The 20,405-nt window shown below is 57.4% G+C and overlaps 1 protein-coding gene and 1 long non-coding RNA gene across 5 annotated transcripts in view; one reads left to right on the top strand and one right to left on the bottom strand.

The window, feature by feature from the left end:
- The window catches only part of GNG7 (G protein subunit gamma 7), a 103,292-nt gene that overhangs the window by 62,074 nt on the left and 20,813 nt on the right, over positions 1-20,405 (top strand). Inside the window, exon 3 of the mRNA XM_037018222.2 lies at positions 14,651-14,675. The gene's annotated coding sequence lies outside the window, so the exon portion shown is untranslated. The remainder of the gene's footprint in view (positions 1-14,650; positions 14,676-20,405) is intronic.
- On the bottom strand, positions 6,869-12,913 carry LOC108393263 (uncharacterized). Of its 4 annotated transcripts, XR_005061313.2 has the most exons (4): positions 10,538-12,913; positions 9,846-10,272; positions 9,050-9,159; positions 6,869-8,729 (listed from the first exon to the last, which is right to left on the bottom strand). It is a non-coding gene; the product is annotated as an uncharacterized lncRNA (long non-coding RNA). The 4 variants fall into 4 exon arrangements; XR_005061312.2 differs by having other exon boundaries at positions 9,846-12,913; XR_012124574.1 differs by having other exon boundaries at positions 9,032-9,159; positions 9,846-12,913.

Genomic DNA, 20,405 nt, shown 5'->3' on the forward strand with positions numbered 1-20,405 from the left:
GAGGGTCTCCCGCGCAGCCTGGTGGAAGTCAGGGCCGAGGATCCGGGCTGCTGGCGGGCAGGGGAGCAAGCTCAGCTCAGGTGCTTAGTCCCTGATCCTCCTCCACACACATTCCTCCTGCAGCCCCCTTCACACTTGTCAAGTGTTTGTTGAGTGTCCACCTGGGGGCTGGACACTGGAGATGCAAAGATTATTTCAAGTCCCAACGTGGCTGAGGAGGAAATGGCACAAAGGCAGAGTGCCCAAGGAAAGCAAGGACAGGAAGGCTGCCCGGAGGCGGCAGCCAAACTGAGTTTGAAAGAAAGGCACCTGGAGGCTGCCAGCAGGGTGACTTTGGGGCAGGGTAGGGGGTCCAGGAGGAGGAAGGGTTCCCTGCCCCTGGGGTGTGGCCCCCAGACCACTGAGGCTGTAAGCAAGCTGGAAATCGGCCTTGGGCTCCTTGCTCTCTCCTGCCAGGTGGTCCTCCCAGATCCGTGACCCGTGGAGGGGGCTTTACTCTCTCTCCTACTGTCCCTTTTCTGTAAAATGACCCGGATGGCAGGTGGTGGCTTAGAACAGCAGGCCTTATTCCCCCTCAGCTCTGGAGGCCAGAGCGGAGCCCAAGGCCGTGTCAGGCAGGGCCAGTCCCTCCTGAGGTCAGAGGAGGCTCTGTCCCCTGCCCCCGCCCCTGGTGGGGCGGGGCTTCTCTCCGTCCTGGTGTCCCTTGGGTCGCGGAAGCATCACTCTGATCTCCGCCTCCATCGTCAAGTCCTTGCCCTGTGTCTGTGCCCAGATTCCCTCTTTCTGCAAGGACGCCAGTCACACTGGACCAGAGCCAACGCCACTCCAGTGTGACCGCACCTTTACTTAAATAATTATATCAGCAACGGCTGTTCCCAAGCATCTCCTTCTGTTCGGGCTGCTGATCAGGCTGGCACAGACCGGACGGCTTATAAACAGCAGGTGTGTCTTTCTTACCGGGCTGGAGGCTGAAGTCTGAGGTCAGGGCGCCAGTATGGTTGGGCTCTGGCAAGGCGCCTCTTCTGGGTGGCGGATCGCCACCTTCTTGCCGTGTCCTCCGCGTAGGAAGGGGTGGGGGCTCTCCGGGGTCTCTGTTATAAGGGCACTGATCCCACATGGGCTCCACCCTGAGGATCCGGTCACCTCCTGATGACACCACCTCGGGGGTTAAGATCCAATATGTGGACTTGGGGAAGACACACTCCTGCCCATAACAACATCCTCACCCGTAAAAGCATCTGTGCAGCTGGGGGCCCCCCAGCTCCACAAGCCAGGACAGGGCACTCGGAACCCAGGGCCCTTCCAGTCTGCAGGGCCGGTCTGTGTCTGAACGCCCTGGGACGTGACGTCCGGCTTCCGGGGATCCCCAGAGGGCGCCAGGGTCACCCGGCCTCCCTGCCCATCACTCTAGTGACTGTAACAGCTTGACTGTAAACTCGGCTGATCATTTTTTAACAATCTTCTAGAACAGCATGTGTGTGGCCATCAGGATGGCCCCCAGAGGCATTCCCATCCTGTTCCTGAGACCTGTGGACATATCCCCTCATGTGGCAGAGAGACCATGCAGAGGGGGTAGGCAAGGCCCCTGAGACAGGGGTGCCCGGGTTCCCAGGGCCCAGGGTCCTCACAAGGGTCCCTGTGAGAGGGGGCATGGGGGCAGGGTCAGAGAGACAGGAAGGCGTGGCCCTGCCCACCTGACCCCAGAACTGTCAGCATCAGTGTGTATGGCTCTAAGAAGCCCCTGAGCAGTGGTGTTTGTTACCGCAGCCCCAGAAAACTCAGATGCCGGGTTACTGAGGAGTTGGGGCTTACGCCTGTCATTTGTCTGTTTGGTGACTAGAAAGGCATCCTTTGCCCTCCTTCCTGGTTTCTGCAGTGGCCCATACTTGTGTGTCCCCGACTTGGTGACCAGCAGGCATCCACCTTGTTACTGTAAACACTTACAGACCTGAGGTCAGGCGCTCCTCCCCACACTTCCCTGAAACCACCGTGCGCTCCCAGCTCAAAGCCCAGCGCCGCACTGGCCAGATCCTGCCAGATGGTCAGCTGCATCTCCCTGACCACATTTCCCTTCTCCCCCTGCCCAGCAGCTCCAAGAACCAGCCCGAGGGCCAGGTGGGAGTTTGGGTCCTTGCAGAGTCCCAGGTGCATCACCAGCAAGAGCTCTGTGTTCCTGTCTGGCTGCTGTGCAGGACAGGGTGACCTGTGGCCTGGGACAGTGGCCGGCACTGCTGGGAGTGGCCGCCTTTGCACTCGTTAATGCAGAGAAGTTTCAAAACAACTCAGAGCCACGCGACCCATGTCAGGTGCTCCTGGGTGGCCCCCCAGGCCTCTGCACCTCTACCAGCCCAGGCGGGGCAGGACCCGAGGACTGACAGTCCCTCCAATGCAGGCAGTGGCAGGGGCCGAGGGCCAGGGGCTGGGAGGAGCAGCAGTTTGCATTCTCAGGATGTTTTTCTGTTTAACTGTATCTCTCCGGGCCATTTCCTGGTCTCGCAGACTAGCGAGGCGGGCACCTGGCCAGGGCTGGTTGTTTTCCATGCGGGAGGTGGCAGCCTGGATCTGCACCCCTATGACCCGGGAGGCAGGATACTTGGGTTCCAGCCCTGCTCCACCCCTTCCCAGCCATGTGATTTGGAAATTCTTGTTCCTCCACCTGATGCTGTTGATGTTTGGAGCCTGAGGATTCTTGGTGGGAGGGGCCAGGCATGCTGCTCGCTGCCCCACAGTACCCAGGACAGCCCCACAGACAAAGCCGATCTGCCCCGGTGTCCCCCGTGCTGAGGTGGTTGGTTTGTACGGACAGCAAACAGGTGCCTTTCATGGGCCTGTGACTGCCAAACTCACCCCACCAGGTGCGGGGGCGGCATTGCTCACAAGCACTCCCAGCCCTGTGGGTTTTGTGTTGATTGATTAATATTCTGCCTGTTCCACAAAGAACTGAAGAGTTCAGGAAGAGATTCAGTCTGATAGAAAAATACAAATAGCTTTATAAAACTGAGTCCGGGGCCACCCTCTGCCCTGGGCTCCAGGCACCAGCCTTTCTGTGGGCCCTGGGGGGCGGTCAGGCTTGACCCAGCTTGGCCTCCAGCTAAAGCAAGGCAAATCCTTGAGCCTCATGTCTGAAACCCCCCCCACTCTCTGTGATCCAAATACCATACTGTGTTGTTATATAGGAAAGCTCTACATGTCTTTCTAAATTTATTCATAAATATAAGTGCATAGTACATGTATGCACACAAGAGTATAAAATGTGCATAAGTCATATGCATGTATGTTGCATGTAAGTTATGTGTATCTACAAAGCCCTCCCTGCTTTAGGGCTGACCCAGCAGGCGGGTCCCCCTCAGCCCCCAGCACCACTGCTCAGGCTCACTCCTTGCTCAGGGGCCTGGGGAGGTGGTCTCAGGCACTTTGCAGACTTCCTTCAGTGTCCTCCCGGGGTTGTGCCCTGCGTTCCAACCAGGAGAAGGTGGCAGAGGTGACGGCTGTCACGCCCATATGTGGGTTATGCCACAGAAGACTGCAGTTCAGCATGCCCTTAGTCACATTCTCCCTTGCTGGCCTCAAGGATGTGAGCTGCCCCACTATGAGAGGGTCCATGGAGGAGGCTCTGTGACTGGGACCCTAGTGCAGCCTCTGGGAACAGAGCTTGACACCCAGCCACCAGCCAGCAAGAAAGTGGGGACCCCGGGCCTGCCGCCACAGAGGCAAATGCATGAGCAGCCTGCAGGAGCACAGGCGTGGGCCCCAGCCACACCTGGATCACAGCCTCTGGACAGACCAGCTCAGCTGTCTCCAACTCCTGACCCCCCAAACCGTGAGACCCTAAACAGGTGGTGTTTGCAGCCACCGCGCTTGTGCGGATGCATGACACAGCATGGAAAACACACCGACTGGGTGGCCCAGAGGGGCCCCCCTGAACCTGTCATCAGACAGCAAGACTGTCAGAGCTTTGCACAGCCCAGGGCCTGTGACCTTAGGGAGCAGATGCCCGGGCTCCCCGAGGCCCTGGGCAGCCCTCTCCCCTCCTGCGCTGGTGGCCCTGTCGGCCGTGGGCTCTGCACGTGTCTAGGAGCCAGCCATGGCTGCCCTGCAGGAAGGCGCAGACTGCCCTGTGTGGTTCCCAGCTCCCCAAGTGCAGGGCTGAGGAGCTTGCTGCCGGGAGCCACGTGGAGGGCTTGTTTTCATTGCCGGCCTCTGGCCGCCCGGGCTGCATTGCACGTCATCCCAGGCAGCGCAGCCGGCTGCAGGTTGGGAAACTCAGTCTCCGAGGCCACCAGCCCCACGACCCCTGCCCCAGGAACTCGTGTGCGTGCAGCACGGATCTTTGAGCGTGTAGGAGGGCAGCGTCCCTCCTCCCGGTATGTTCATCGCCCAGGGGCTTTCTGGATCAGTCCTCAGGAATGGTCAAAAACCCCACACACAAAACAAAATGCAGCCGGGATCTCTATCCTGGTTCCCGGCAGCCCAGCCCGGGGACAACCGTTGTCCTCTGTGAGCAGAACAAAACCGTCTCCCCTGGGGCCTCCAGCAGGCCTGTGGGGAGGGACCACAAGCCCATTTAATGGGTGAAGATAATGAAGTTCAGATTAAAATGGGTTTACAACACATATTGACCTGGAGAAACTGGGTCCCTTGGGCTCCCCCAGTGGGACTGTGAAAGGGGACGGCCACCGCGGAAAATGGTGTGGTGGGTGTGCCCGGCTTCCTCAAACGATTAATACAGGAGGACCGTGTGATCAGCAGTCCCACCCTAAAGAATTGAAGGCAGAGCCTGAAAGACACATCTGTGCACCCACGCTCACAGCAGCACTGTTCACAACAGCCAAAAGAGTGTATCTGTTGGCAGATGAATGGATTAACAAAATGTAGTATATTGAACGAATGGACTATTATTCCACCTTAACAAGCAAGGACTCCAGCCTGGATGGGCCTTGGGGGACCGGTGCTCGGGGATATAAGCCAGACACGGAAGGACAGACCCTGTCTGACCAACTCCTAGGAGGTCCCCAGAGGAGCCCCATCCACAGACAGAAAGTGGGTGGTGGGGACCAGGGGCTGGGGGAGGGGGTGAGTATTTCATGAGGACAGAGCCTCAGTTTGGGCAGATGAAAAGTTCCAGAGATGATCACGGGGATGGCTGCACGACATGTGAGTGTGCTTAACGAATCCGAGCTATGCACTGAGAAATGGTTAAAATAGTCAATTTTATGTTATGTTCATTTTACATCAATTAGACTTTTTAAAATTAAATTTATCAAGTGGGCTTTCCAGAAGAGAAAGGCTTGTCTCAGGGCCCAGCTCACACGCACTGACACACGTGCACAGCCGGCCAGGCTGTTTAGCCTCAGGGTGGGCAGCTGGGTGGGCAAGCCCGGCATAGACCCCCAGAGGCAGTGGGAGAAGCCGGGTGGGTCCCCCTAGACTGCCCCCAGCACAGGTGTGACGGGCATCTGGCTGGAGTACAGGCTTGCGGGGGAGGGAGCACCCCCCCATTGTGGGGCGCTCATGACTTGAAGTTACAGAACCTCCAGACCAGGGACTGCAAACTTACCCCACGGGGTGACAGTATCTCTTATAAATAAAGTTTTACTGGTACATGGCCACATCCATTCATGTACATATTATCCCCGGGCCACTTTCCTGCTACAGGGACCTCAAGTGAGCAGCTGCAATGTGCCCACCCCTTTACAGGAAAAATTTGCCAGCCTGCTTTAATGGCCTCTATCCAGTCACTTAGCGGGGGATGGGGAGGACCTCACTGGGGCAGGTATCGCCATGGCCCAAATTCTGGCCTCTTGTCGCTGGCCCTTCCCCCACCAGGTGAGGCCAAGCCAACAGCCGGGATGTGGGAGCCCCACCCCACCTCTGCCTCCATCTTAACATGGCCTCCTCCCTGTGCGCCTGTGTCCAAATGTCCCCTTTCTATAAGGACGTTGGTCCTGTTGGATTGGGGCCCCCTGCTCTTTGATGTCATCTTAACTACGACACCTGCAGTGACCCTAGTCCCAAATCAGGGCCCATCCTGAGGTCCTGGGCATCAGGACTTCAACCTGAATGTACGGGGGACACAATGCACCCCAGACAGGGTCTGGTTCCCACGGGCATCTGCAGAGAATTCAGAGACAAGTCCTTGGGCTCCGTTAGTGTAGGAGCAGACTCCACGTCAGGTTGGTGACGGGGCCTGGGCAGGGCCTGGGTGGCCCCAGGGAGTCACTGCCCAGCGTCCGCTCTCAAACTGAAAAGGGCCTGCCTCGCCCTGAACTATCACCGCGAACTTCGTCGCTGGGGCTCCGCAACGCTCTCAGGAGCTGGACGCCCAGCATCAAAGGCCATCTGGGCCAGGTGCCAGGATCACGGGGCCAATGCGCCTCCATGCTTACAGGCCAGGCTTTGCTCCTCGGGCTGCAGTGACTTCTTGGAAGAAAGGCGTGTCTGGAGTTGGCCTTGTCACCCCTTGAGAGTGGACACCCCCATTTACCCAGTCTCGGGTCCTCTTCTTCCCCTCTGCCACAACCCTGCCCTTTGGTTTGGCTGCAGAGGGGCCCCCCTGAACCTCAGATCGTCCTCGAGCCCTCCCCCACATCTCAACCACTCAAGTTCCTCTTCGTCCCCACCCCAGCCTCAGTCCCGTCCCCTGCCAGTTCCCAGCAGGTCTGTTGGAAGCCCCTCCTACCACCTGGTCTCCAGGCCTGCTTATCCATGAAGCACATGAGAGTGCTTTCATTTCTTTTAAAATCAGAGGAAACCCGTGAATGTAATAATCCAACCTGGACTGTATTCATCTTTACACCAATGTGGTCGTAAAGTATGTTTGACTTTTTTTTATGGAGAAGGACCTCGAAAGTCATAATGAAGCCCCAGCTCCCCACCTGGCAGACAAGGCCAGGCCTGTGCACACCCGCCTTGCTCTGGCCACCGCCCCTCCCCTCGGACCACCGCACCCCGGGGTCCCCACTGGCCCCGGCGCCACCCTCACTCTCTGGACACGCATACTCCGCCTTAGGAAGCCTCCTTTATTTAACTCGTTTTGTTGAAAAAAATTGAGAGATGATTCACCTGCCATAAAATTCACTCATTTGAGGGGTGCAGTTTTGTTATATTTACAAGTCTGTGCAATTACAGCTACTAATCTCAGAATATTTTCACCCTTGAAAATAACCCTGCACCCCATTCCTTCCTCCCCCAGCCCCGGCACCCATGAGCCCACGCTCTGTCTGGATCCGCCTGTTGGGGATGTGTCACAGGAATGGGGTCACACGCTGTGTGGCCTTCTGTGTCTGGTGTTTCTCACTGAGGACCCCGCGTGTTCAGGGCCCGGCCACACGTAGCGCGTGTCAGGGCCTTCCTCCCTCCTCACAGCCGAGCAATGTTCCCGTGCATGGCTATACACCACATTTTATTTATCCATTCATTTGGATGTTTGCGTGGTTTCCACCTTTGCCTGCCAGGGAGGATGCTGGTATGGACATTTTATTGTTCACTGCACACATTTTAGGTAGACGTGTATGTTCATTTCTCCTGAGTAGATTCCTAGGAATAGAGCTGCCGTGTCAGATGGAAACTCTCCTTTCACCTTTTGAGGAGCTGCTATTCTGTAACTCCAGGGCCTGCCCATCCCTGCAGCTCAAGGTTCTGCAAACTGCAGCCGGGGGATCAAACCTGGCCCTCTGCCTGTTGTTACAAGTGAAGTTTCATTAGCACGCAGAACACCTGTTGTGTCTTCTCTCTGGAGGCAACTGAGTTGTGTTCCAGTGGAGACCATGTGGGTTCACAAAACTGAAACAATTTGCTATCTGGCCTTTTACAGGAAAAAATTATGTTTACTATTTAGCGCTTTATCACATGCTGTAATCATCTATTTGTGCATCTGAAGAATCCCTCCCTTCCCCCCACCTTTCCTGTGCACAAAGCTCCCAGGGCAGGAATTTGATCTTTTATTCCTGTTTCCTACAATCATTAAATGTCTGGATCCCCCTCACAAGGGGCACTGAACCCTGGGCACCACCTTCCTGTGGGCGCTGGGCCTGTACTGGGGGGGGCCCGCCCTCGGCTGCCCAGTGGAGCCACCTGCTCTCCAGCGGGCCACGCCCAGCCCCACCCCAGCACGTTCTCCGGCCTGGCTGGGGTGCAGCATCCACGTATTTCGAAGCCCCCCAAGGAGATTCTGAGGTTTGGGAATCCTGAGCTAAGTGGCTCCTAATCCCAGGAGCTCGTTGTGTTCGGGTTTCGGTCCCGGAGGGAAGGAGACCAGCAGGCCGCCCGTCCCACCAGACTGCTTGGGTGTTCGGAGGCCTGGGAGCTGCAGGCAAATGCTCAGGGGTTTTAGGTACATTTTCCGTGTTTCCTCAAGTGCCCCAAGTCTGTGCGCCCTGGGGTGGGGGGACCCTTCTCTCTCCAGGTCCTCACTTGTCACAACTCCTGCCAAATTTTTTTTTTTTATCAACCATTCTTTTCCTGGTGAGGCCCTTAACAAATGACCACAAACTTGGTGGCTTAAAACAAACTTATTCTCTCAAGGTCTGGAGGCCAAAAGTCTGAAATCAGGGTGTGGGCAGGGCCTCACTTCCCCGCGAGGCTCCAGGGGAGGGTCCTTCATGCCTCGTGCAGGTTCTGGGCACTGCCATGGTTTGTGGTGCCCCTCGGCTCGTGGCTGATTCACGTCCAGCTCTGCCTCGTCTCCTGGGGCCCTCCCTGTTTGTCTGAGTGTCACAGCTCCACTTTCTCTGTAAAGACACCAGTCACTGGATCAAAGCTCTTCCCTAAGTCCTGGATGACCTCATCCTGAGGTCCTTACATCCGCAAAACACCTTCCTGCAGACCCGGCCACATGCTGGGCTGGGGGTGGGGTGGATGTGAATATTTGAGGGGTACAATCAAAGATGCAATTCACTACAACCAATAAATATTTGTTCAACTGAGAACTACCCATGCGTAAGTTGAACACAGGAGCGCCCCTCCGCAGAGCCATCGTGCCCACTTTGTGGCCTCTTTTCCCTTCCTGCCCTCCCCACACACCGCACACCACCCTTGCTTCCTCGATTACTCCTTCTGCAATGTCCCAGTGCATGCAGTGCGCGCCTCTTCCTGTCTGTGTCCAGGAAAGCCCAGAGGGGCGGTAGGACTGCTCCGATCCTCAGCAGCTGCCTGGTAGTGCTATTGGGTGTATAAATGATCAGATTAGCAGGAGGTACACCTTCAATTTACACACAGTTGTGTGTCAGTTACATCTAGATACAAATAAATTCTTAAGAAGTAAGTTGAGGTCAACAGCTATGTTGAAAATTCCTACTTAAAATGAATGCACTGAGGGGATGCAAAGACATTAACTCAATAATCCTAGAGCTGTGATTCTCAAGGGAACAGGGTTGGGGCAGTCCTGCCCCCAGGGGACACTGGGCAGCATCTGGGGACATCTGTAATTGTCACGACAGGGAGGGGGCCATGGAGGCTTCTCGATCCCCCACAGTGCCCAGGACAGCCCCCCAGAGAACGACCCAGCCCCATGTCAGCAGTGCCGAGGCAGAGACCCTGTCGTAGATGCTAAAAGTGAAGGTAGCTTTCAACCGAACAAAATAAGGTGTATTGGTCATGTTAAAAACATGAGCCGTTGGCCTGTCTGCCTGGGCCGTGACAACTTGGAACCCAGCTGTTGGACTGGGGCCAGGGGCAGGGGGGCAAGGCTCCTGCTCTGGGGTTTTATGGGACCTCGTCCCCGCTCTGATTTGAACCCTCCAGTCTACTGCAAAGACCCGAGTGGGCGGAGGGAGCAAATGCTGGTTTCGTTCTGAGAAGTAGGATGCAAGGAAACTTTAAGAGAAGTGCCCGAGGAAGGGGTTTACCTGCCTTCTCCCCAGAGAGCCGGTAAGTCGAAAGAGCTTCCGGTTTCTTTTACTCCCCCAGCGGCTTCCTTGCTGCCCTGGGCTACTTGCAGGCATTTCTGAAACTTAAAAAAAAAAGTAGATGAGCTATTTTTAAATCCTTCTAGGACAGGCCCTTGATAGCTGAACCGCTGAGCTGAGACCCCGGGGGAACAGGGGCCCCGGCCAGGGCATCCAGAGGTGAAGGCGTGGGCGGGAACGGGGTCTCTCCTGGGCATGGAGGGGAGCCATGTGTGATCGGATCGCGCCCCTGGTGGTGGAGGGAAGCAGAGTCAGTGAGCCGGGGGTTCTGGGGTGTTCCTCCCTTCCATCTGGCAGGTGAGCCCCGGCGCTTGGGGGCCCCTGGCTGGCCGGGTCTGCGCGAGCAATCCTGTCTTTCTCAGCAGTGCTGTGGAGAAGGAAGATCAAACTTGTGGCCCTTTCCAGACGCTGGCTTAGCATGACGCCCCCACCCCAGCCCCGTGGGACCTCAGCCCAGCTGCGGCCCCCACGGAGGCTCCAACATCCATACATCCATGAAACTAGGATAAATCGGGATGGGCCGGAGGATGCCAAGCCCTCCTCAGCCACAGCCCGCCTCAGCCCCAGAGCCAAAGGCCTTGCGCCTTGACCCAGGCCAGTCGGTCCTTGACCCCGGCAGCTGCCACTCCTACCTGTAACAATTCAGACTCACGTCTCTGTGGTTGTACGTAGCATTTTATATATTCCTCATTATTTTGATCTTCGTTGCCGTGGACTGACGCTCTGGGCACTGGGCTTGTCCCCAGTGACCTGCAGCGTGATGCGCTGGGGCCCCGTGTCACAGGCGGGACATTGAGGTTCAAAGAGCGAGTGGGCGTCGGGACAAACACCCAGAGTCAGGGCTGCACCCCCTCAGGATCCGCTCACTGAGCCCCAGGCCAAAGAGACTGACTTCCTGACACCTCCGAGCAGATGCTGGCTGGCTGTCTTCTAGAACCTCGTAGAATCTTCCAGGATTCTTCCTTCTCGCATAGATATCTCACCCAGCAGTCGGAGCCTGTACCGTTGCCGTCTTCGAGAGAGAAAGTGAGGATGATGATGGTCATTGTAAAGCTGACAATAACAACGCCAGAGTAGCAGCTGCCTCTGGGAGGAGGCCCTGGGAAGCCCGTGGGTCTGGATGCCTTCTAGGTCTTTGAGGGCGGCCTGGGCACGCGTGTAAAAAGCACGGAGCTGCACGTGAACGGGCTGTACGCCCTGCTGCGCCCACGCTTCAAGAGAAGAGGGAAAGGCAGAGGTGCCGGGGTCCGCGACGGAAAGCCCAGTCCCCAGGGCCCGTGCGCGAGGGCGCGGTTGGCCAAGTGCCCCCCAGCTCTGCGTGGCCTTCCTGCGGCCTGTCTGAGAGCCAAGCTGGCCCTTGGGTGGGGTTCCCGGCACCTTTGAACCCGGGGTTGATACGCAGGAGTTTGTCCTCAGGAACAAAAGGAGAGGAATACACAGTTTCATGTGCGTGGATGTTCATTTCATACGCCCAGAGCTTTCCCTGGCACGGTTATTTAAAAGGAGCCAAGCAAAACAACCTGAACACCCAGTAATGGGCAATAGGGTACTGCCCAACATATGAAAATAATAATGATACTGATAATCACACACATGACGGTGCATGCAATTGGCCACATTGCCAAATGCGGCGCAGTCACCTGGACGGGACCCCGGAGCAGGAGACAGACGCTCGGGGGGAGTCTAGGGGCATCCGCATGAAGCCTGGGGCTTAATCCCGAGTCATGCGCCAGTGTTCAGACTTTCATTTCGACAAGCTGTCAGCATCCGGAGAAGGCAGGGAAGGACATATAGGGATTCTCTGTCTTATTTATGCCACCTTTCCATCAATCTAAAATTATGACAGAATGCAGTTTATTTTGGTTAAAAAGTCGGGTGTTGAAAGAGTTTGCAGTGGCGTGGGAAAAGAGCATTTCCCCCGTGAGGTACCGCTAAGCAAGGAGAAGGGGTAAAGGCGGGCAGTCCACCAGGATGCAGGGCCTGGAGCTGTGAAAGCGGGTGGGTGTGACTGTGCCTGGGCACACTCAGGGGTGGGATGGTGGGGGATTTTCTCTACACAATGGCCAGATTTTGTAAAGTGAGATTGTACATCTTTCACAGACATAAGGGAGAGAAAAAATATTAATGTATCTACAGCTGATTCTCGTTACTCGCAGTATTGTTCTCTGGCATCGCGCACCCCCTGACTCTGTGAATACTGAGACGCTGCTGCCGGCGAATGGCAGGGCGGGAATGGCAGGGCGGGTACCTGCCAGCCTCTGGTCCCAACCGATCAATATGTAGCCTCGGGTCACGTGTGTTTCTGTTTAGACTCCTGAGTTAATATTATCACTGATTCGATAACGCTGAACTCACGGCAGCGGCGCTGTGACTCACGCTGGAGTGGAGTTCATCTAATGTGTGTTTTCTCTGTAAGCCACGTCATGGCCTTGTTGCTCTTTGTAACGCTAGCCACCTCCGCCTCTGTGCACTCGGGGGCCGATTTAAACAGCAGAATTGCCCATCAAGAAACAAATGCAAAGAAGCGGCATTCCACGTTGCAAAGGTCCCTGGTTCACAGTCTGAGCAGAAGCATGAAGGCAGAGTGCCCGCTGGGCGCATGCATGTCTGACTCGGATTTCTCGCCACTTCACATGTGCCTAAGAATGACTGTGAAGAGCCCCTGAGTATTGATTTGGGGGTGACAAATCAAGTTCAGCAAGTAGGTGAATTCACAATGGAATCCACACATACTGAGCACACCTGTGTCTAAGCCCTGCAGCCTCGTACCTGCAGGCCTGCTGTTCTGTCTCATCACGCTCGGCATGGACTTCCCAGAGGCCCATGGAGGCAGGGAGGAGAGGGCGACGTGAGGGGCCCCTTCGGCCCCCATCTCCCAGGCTGCCCAGCGTCCCAGCCTGGCAGTGGTTCTGTCCTTCTGCCAGGCCTTGGCAGCCCACGGCTGACCTGCAGCAAGAGATGGGATGGGGTCCTCTGGCCTCACATACCTGCCCACCACAGGAGCTCTCCCCACCCCCCCAGAGCCTTATTTCTGTGTGTGTGTGTGTGTGTGTGTGTGTGTGTGTGTGTGTGTGTGTGTCCCCACCCTCCTCTATGCAAGGGGTCTCACTGGGGGATTCTGCCCCCCGGCAGCACTCAGCAGTTTCTGGGGGGACATTGGTGCACACTCCTGCATTGAGTGGTTGCCAGGCTGGCCCCCCACAGAGAATGACCTGCCCGACCTGCCCCAGTGTCAGCGGTGCCTAGGGTTTAGAGAAAGCCACCCAGCCACCTGCCTCCTGTGGCTATCACCCTGGAACCTCCCGGAGCCTCCACCGGGTCTCCCCTGCTGGGCCCCGGGGCAGGAGGTTTCCTCTCCACCTCAGGCCGTCTAGCCTCTGATGCCGTCCCTCTGGCGCCCAGAGCGCTGAGAAAGGCTCCCGTGGCCCCCAGCCCTGGCCCAGGAGTGACAGCTCCAGTGCGTCCCTTCAGGTAGGGGGAAAAACCCCGCTGGTTTGTGGAAAGAGCTCATGTTTGCAAAGACAGAGGATGGGCTCTCAGACACCACAGGGGACGTGGGAGCCCGGGGGAACCAGCCTCACCCGCAGGCAGGCCCCGGCTCAGGAAGTCTGGCCTGCATTGGCCGGTGCAGTGCCTGCCGTTGACCTCCACAGGGCACGCCTGCAGCAGGAGGAGCCCCGACTGGCCTTGCCGTAGAGCTTGGGGGCGTCTATCTGCTGGCAGTGGTTGGGCAGCTGTAGGGGTGCCCCTTGGGAGCACAGGCAAGGCCTCTGTCTGGCTGATGCGAACGTGTAGACTTGCAGCAACGCCTCCGTAGCCTGGAGCCTCCTCATGGGCAAATAGGAGGCAGGGGCTGGCCGTGTAGACGGAGCTGGAGCTGGGCGCAGGGGGATGGGTGGGGGGGGGCTACCACTCACTCTCCTCGAGGCCTTGGCGGGAATTAGGGCCAGGGTGCCTCCCTGAGTGTCACATTCTCAGGGCGGCTGATGCTGTGTGGAGAGCAGGATGTAGGCAGACGTTCTGCCTTGGGGTCCCCCTGACAGCTGGATGTGGCAGTCCCCCTGGGGCCCTTATGCTGTGAGCATTAAGCGTCAGAGATGCGGGGTTTCCCGTGGGGTTGGGGGTCCTGTTCTGGGGGAAACGGCAGCCCCAAAGTGCCTGAGTCCCCACCCCACCCCCGGGCTGACCTTGGGGACATCCTTCCCTTCCTGCTGACCTCCTGGCCCTGGGCGGCCAGCCTCGGGTCACTCTCCTTCCTGCTCCCATATACCTGTCACCTCTCCCACCCGAGGTTAATTGGTTTGCCCGAGTTCACGTTTTCCACCTCTCCCTGTTCGCCCCGGCACGTGGCTCCCATCAAAGCAGAAAAGCAGACGTGGAAAAACACCCAGCATTACATTTCAAGGCCCGATTCCTGAATATTTTGTTTTTCTTGTGCTGGTATGTCCTGTCCGATGGACTGGACCATGGCTTGGGTTCCCTGTGTTCCGACATGGAATAATACAAGTTCCAGAAAAAGCTTTACCCCCAACCCCTGCCCCCTCAAAGCAACACAGTTGCCTCTCCTGAATGGATCGGTTGTAAAGTGGGTCCTCTAGAATCCCCTGTGTCTGTGGGGGACATGGCTGTTTCCAATAACCATGCCACATTTTTGGCGACAGCCAAGTATTAGTCTGAGAAAAGCTGGAGATGGTTAAGTAAAAAATATTTAACCATGCATTATTTCTCTCTTTCTTTTTAAACAGGTACTTCTTGGAAAAACTGAAAAAGGTATGTAGCATTTGATCTTACTTCATGAGTTTGGAATCTCTTGTTTTTTTTTTTAGAAAAAGGAACAAACAAGCCACAGTACTTCATAAGCACATGACACCCTAGGAATTGTGTCACTGAGAACAGAGCTCTGGGCGCAGAGCCAGGAAACCTGAGTTCAAATCCCAGGCCCGCCTCTGAGCTCTGTCACATTCGGGCAGACTCCTTCCACCCCCCTGCGGCGGAGACGACATCCTCCAACTTGGCAGGAGTGTGGCAGAGGTTAAGCAAGGCTGTAGATGTAAAGATGCCCAGTGCCGGGCGTGGAAGTAGCTCTCTGCTGAACGTGAGCGGGACCCGGCGTCGCGGCCGAGTGGGTGACGCGTGCGTGTCCAGGAAACATTCCCGTCTCCTGCAGGCGACCCAGCCCGCCGGGTTCCGCCAGCGCTCATGGTGTCCCCCCACAGTGGTGCCCCACTCTCGTTCCTGGCCCCTGCTCCCGGCCTCCTCTCCTCTCCTCTCTCTCAGTCCGACTGACTTGAGGCTTGCCAGCGCTGCCAACCTTCCCAGAGGGCCAACTTTTGGTTTCATTGACTCCCCCTCTAGGCTCCTCTCGCCTCTGTTTCGTTTCTGTTCGCCTGTTGTCATTTCCTTCCTCCTGCTGGCCCTGGGTTTCTCTCACGCCTCCCGTCCTAGTTCCTGACGGCGCAAAGCCAGGGCCTGGATCTGAGATCTCTCTCCTTCCCCAATGCAGTCCCCTGGTTTCAGTGTTAATCCCATCCAGAAACAGCCTCACAGAAACAGGCAGGATATTGTCCGACCGCAGATCTGGGCATCCAGTGGCCCTGCTAAGTGGGCATGTAAAACTAGCTGTCACTGGGTCCCCCAGGCTGCACATGTGCACAGGGCCCCTCAGAGTCCTCCAGGGCCGCCATCCCTTTCCCTGGTATGGTCAGGGTGGGGACACTAGGAGTTGAGTGAGGAGAGTGAAGGATCAAGGCTTTAAAAAGCCACACGCTTCAACAGATGTTTGCGCACCCGTGTTTGCTGTGGCAGGATTCACGGCAGACAAAAGGTGGAGACTACCCGAGTGTCCGTCGATGGGTGGATGGATAGCCACAGGAGTCCCCCTACGCGCCAGAATATTACACAGCCGGGAAAAGGGGTGGAGCTGCACATGGACGGGCCCTGAACATGGTGCTCAGTGAGACGCCAGACAGAAGGCCACCCGGTGTGACTCTGTTCCTGTGACACGTCCCCAACAGGTGGACCCACACAGAATGTGGGCTCGTGGGTGCCGGGGGCTGGGGAGTAACTGCTCATGGGGATGGGGCCTCCATTTGGGGTGACGGAATGTTCTGGAACTAACCAGCAGCAATGACTGCACAATAATGTGAATGTACTTAAAGCCGTAGAATCGTACACTTAAAAATGGTTAAAATGGCCAATGTTATGTTACATATACTTTACCACGATTTGTAGAAGTTAATCGTGTAATATACCCCAAAACCCACTGAACTGAATACTTCAAATGAGTGAATTATATGGTCTCCAAATTTATAGCTCAGTAAAGCTATTTTTTAAAAAAGGAATGTAAGGGAAAAGGGGAGAAAACCGGTGCTGGGGAGTCTACGGGGCTGGGGGCAGAGCCATGGTGAGGTGGTTTTCCTGGGTGTCCAGTGCTGCGTGGATACACCGAGGTGACCAGGGAGAGGCAGGCCTACATGCCCAAGTGAGGGGTCAGGCAGAGAGGGGATCCCAGCTCCCGCGTGGCCTGTGCCTCGGGAGGTGGTTGGTGAGCACGAGACGGCGTCCCTGCTGTGTCAGGCGTGGGTCCTCCCAGTGCGAGCGGGCATGCCAGGCTCCTGCAGCGAGGGGTCGCAGGACCAGCGGCGCGGAGGAGACAGGACGGCGGCCAGCCTGGTGTCTGACGGGGCAGGAAAGCCCCGGGCTTTTGGACAGCGCCGAGCGGTGGAGAAAGGGTCCGCAGTGGGCCAGGCAGTTTGCTGGAAAGCCCAGCAAACGAACCATGATGAATGGATTCCTTTCAGAACGACTCTTCGGCTGGGAATTCATTGACCAGCAAGCGCTGTCGCTCACTGGCGCAGTTCCTTCCCGGCCGCACCTTGGGGGCTGTGGACGCCCCCCAGGCAGGACGCAGCCTCCCTCCTGGCTCTGTCACTCTGTCACCTGCACGGCCTTGGGTTTGTCTCTCGGAGCAGGGCACATGGCCGTCCCTTCCTACAACCATCATTTTAGTCAAGGGTTTTGGGGTCAGGAGGCATTATTATTTATTTTGTGTTATTTTTACATTTTCTGTTTATATTGCCTTTATAGTCAAGTTGACTAATTTAGGAGCCGAAGGCCCGTTGACGTGACGTTGTAGGGTAACACAGGGGAACATCCCAGCAGGCCTCCTCCAGCCGCATCCCCGCCGTCTCCTCTGGGCCTGGGTCCTCTCTCTAGGCCGCGCTCTCTGCTGTAGCGGTTGGCAGTGCTACTCCGCCCACGCGCTATCTCACAGTCGCTGTGCGGGCCAGGAGTCCGGGCACAGCCTGACTGAGTCCCGTGCTCGGGGTCCTACCGGCCCCCGCCCAGGTGTCAGCTGGGGTGCAGTCTCTCCAGGAGGCTCAGCTGGGAAGAATCTGCTCCTCAGCTCCCTCCGTGTGTTGGCAGTATTCACTTCCTTGCAGTTGTGAGACTGCACCTGGGGACCTGCTGCCTGTCAGCCGAGGCTGCCGTCGGCCCCCAGCTGTCCCCCGCAGCCCCCCACCACGTGGGCCTCTTAAACACAGCTGCTCACCAGCAAGCCAGCAAGGAAGAGCTGGGAGGTGCTGCCCGAGACCCTCAGAAAGCCGGCACCCCAGCCCTGCAGAGCCCCAGGGAGGACTCCACAGCACCACCTGGGCGCATTCTCCCCGCCTCTAGGAGCCAGTTTCGGCCCAGGCCGGCTTCCCTAAGTCCTGCAGAGACTCCAGGAGTAAGGCCCCCGGCCCCAGGCAGCTGCAGTTCCCCTTCCCAGCGGGAGCCACACGAGACCTGGGCACTCCTGGGCAGCCCAAGGCTTGGCCGCGTTTCTGCACTAACAAGGAAAGGCATAATGGAATTTGGGCGGCCAAGAAAAGGGATGTCAGTGTGAGCAGAAGCAGACACTCAATCTCATTGTTAGAAATTCCGTGCAGGTCATGGAAACCCCATCTTGGGGCAGAGGCTGCTGGGAAGCCGAGATTAACTCACTCCCAGGAGCGATTTCCTGCAGATCCAGAGCTGACCCTGGTGCCTCTGCTGCCACCCGGGCACGGAGATCCCTTCTCCCCTGGTTCTGGGCTCTGCACCATGGACCCTCAGCAGGGGTAGCTGCAGCTGCCCCATCTGGAAGCTTCCACAGGGGACACCAAGTCTCCATGCTTATAGCATCACAGCGCCAATGGGGTCCTTGGGTCCGCGTACACATCCCCAGAGGAGAACGCAGCCCACCAGCATCTCAGTCAAGGCCCCGAGGTAACCTCACGGGCCCAGACTTGCACACTAGCCTACGATCGGCTCCCTGGCCCTACTGCTCGGTTTGGAGGTCAGGCCCTGGTGCCCAAGCAGGGGTTCCATCCAGATGTACTGCTGCTGCTGTAGTGCATGCAGAGCGCCCTGGCATTCGACCCCACCCCTCCTGTCTGCACCGGGAACCCCCCAGGGTGTGCCTTGCCTCGGCACTGAGCATTCGTGGTCGTGGTGTGTGCCAGGAGCCGGTGCCTGGAGCTGGGCTTCCCACTGAGGCCCGAGGCGACCAAAACAGCATGCAGATTTCACGGGGGGTGTCTCCCCTTCAGCACTGCCCACATTCGGGGCCGGGTCATTCTCTGGGGGCCAGCCTGGGCACTGTGGGGGGTGAGCAGCACCCTGGGCCCCACCCACTCGATGCCAGGAGCACCCCTCGTCGTGACAACCATAGAGTGTCCCCTGGGGGACACAGTCACCCCTGCTTGAGGCTCTGGCTCCCCACACCAGGCAAGTCTCTAAAACTGTTCAATTGATCACTTCGCTGGCTGGGCTTTGTTTTTATTTTAATGTGAAAAATGCTCCTAATTATAAGTAGCCCTCAGTAAGAGCCTTTCTGGGCCTGTTTTATCCCAGGACTTTCCAACAACGTCAGTGGCAGGGTGGGTGTCTATGGAGGTTTCTCAGAGACTCGGGGACCACCGATCGTTTGCTATGCGATGCAGTGTTGAGCCTCCAACACGCTGAGCATTGACCAGAGCAAGGGTCCCCCAATGTCTGCAGAGCAAGTGGCCTCCACTGTCCCTCCAGGTGTGGCCAGGTGCTCTGCTGCCAGCTGCCTGGTCCCGGAGTCCCCTGTCCTGGGAGAGACCTTGGTCCTGGGAGTGAGTTTCTGGAAGCAGCCTCTTCGGTGAACACCTGCGACGTGGCTGCCCATTCCTTCCACGCAGGTGGCCCTCTGGTGCCCAGCTTCCTGGCCCTGGCCTTCAAAGATGTCCATATCCTAACCCCTGGAGCCTATAATGTGACGTCTTCCATGCAAAAGGGACCCTGCAGAGGGGGTAGTCAAGGCCCCTGACATGGGGGTGGCCCTGGGTTCCCAGGGTCCTCACAAGGCCCTATCCCGTATGAGAGGAGATAGGATGTCAGGGTCAGGGAGATGGAAAGGTGCTGCCCTGCAGGCTGTGCAGACAGAGGAAGGGGCCCCGAGCTGAGGCCATGGGGCCTCTAGACACTGGAATAGGTGACACAGTTCTCCCGGGGCCCCTGGAGGACCCGGCCCTGCCTGCACCTCAATTTTAGCACAGTGAGGCCCACTTCAGATTTCTAAGCCACAGGGCTATTCAGTCATAAATGTGTGTTGGTTGTAATCCACCAAGTTGGTGGTTATTTGTGACAGACACAAGAAATGTGCACGGTGCCCAAGGAAGGCCCAGGTCACTGCAGGTGCCCCAAGAAGGGGTTTGGTGCAGCGTGGTTGTGCGTGGACAGTGGACCAGGTTTCAGAGGTGGCACAGGGCTTTACAGGATCTGTAGGAGTTTGCCTGGGCCCAGGTAGAGAAGGACCTGCTGTGGGAAGGCCTGGATATGTGTCCACCTCCCAAGCCCTTGTGCCTTTTGGCTTCTAAGCCGCAACCCTCACAGGCCCAGGGTGACGGCATTTCCTCGGTGCCGGGAAGCCCAGAGCAGGAGTGCCATGAGCCACGGGCACACGCAGCATCCTGGCCGGGCTGCCTCCCAAGCTTGCAAAGTCTCACATGACTGCAGCCATCCTCCAGGGGCACAGAGAGAGCCTTTTCTTCTGCTGCCACATCAGCCGCATCGTCACCCTTCGTCACCGTGGGCCTCATTGTGTGCCCGCGCCCACCAGCCGGCTCATTCCGGGCTGCAGGCTCCCAGCGATGGCAGTGCCCGCTTTCCCTGCAGCACTCTTTCTCCCTAGCCTGTGGGCACCTCATTCACCCCCTTTTCCCTGGCCCTTTCTAAATATAGCTGCACGGGAACCAATTTAGCCTGCGCACAAAAGGACCAGGCTGACGGGGACAGTCACAAGACGCTGTTTTCCAGGGGGCACGTGTGTTCCCGGGAAACGTCTGCCTGGCAGAATCCCTGCTAGAGGTCCACGGCCCCCACAGCCCTCCCAAAAGGTCACGGATGCACCAAGAGTCAGAGAAGGCCCTCGCATGGCTGCCCTTCCCCATGCCTGGCCCTGGTGACCAAGACCTTGGAGAAGCCTCAGGCCCTGGGGGAGGCCTGGGG

Source organism: Manis javanica, chromosome 13 (genome assembly GCF_040802235.1).
Source record: "Manis javanica isolate MJ-LG chromosome 13, MJ_LKY, whole genome shotgun sequence".
Lineage (NCBI taxonomy): Eukaryota > Metazoa > Chordata > Mammalia > Pholidota > Manidae > Manis > Manis javanica.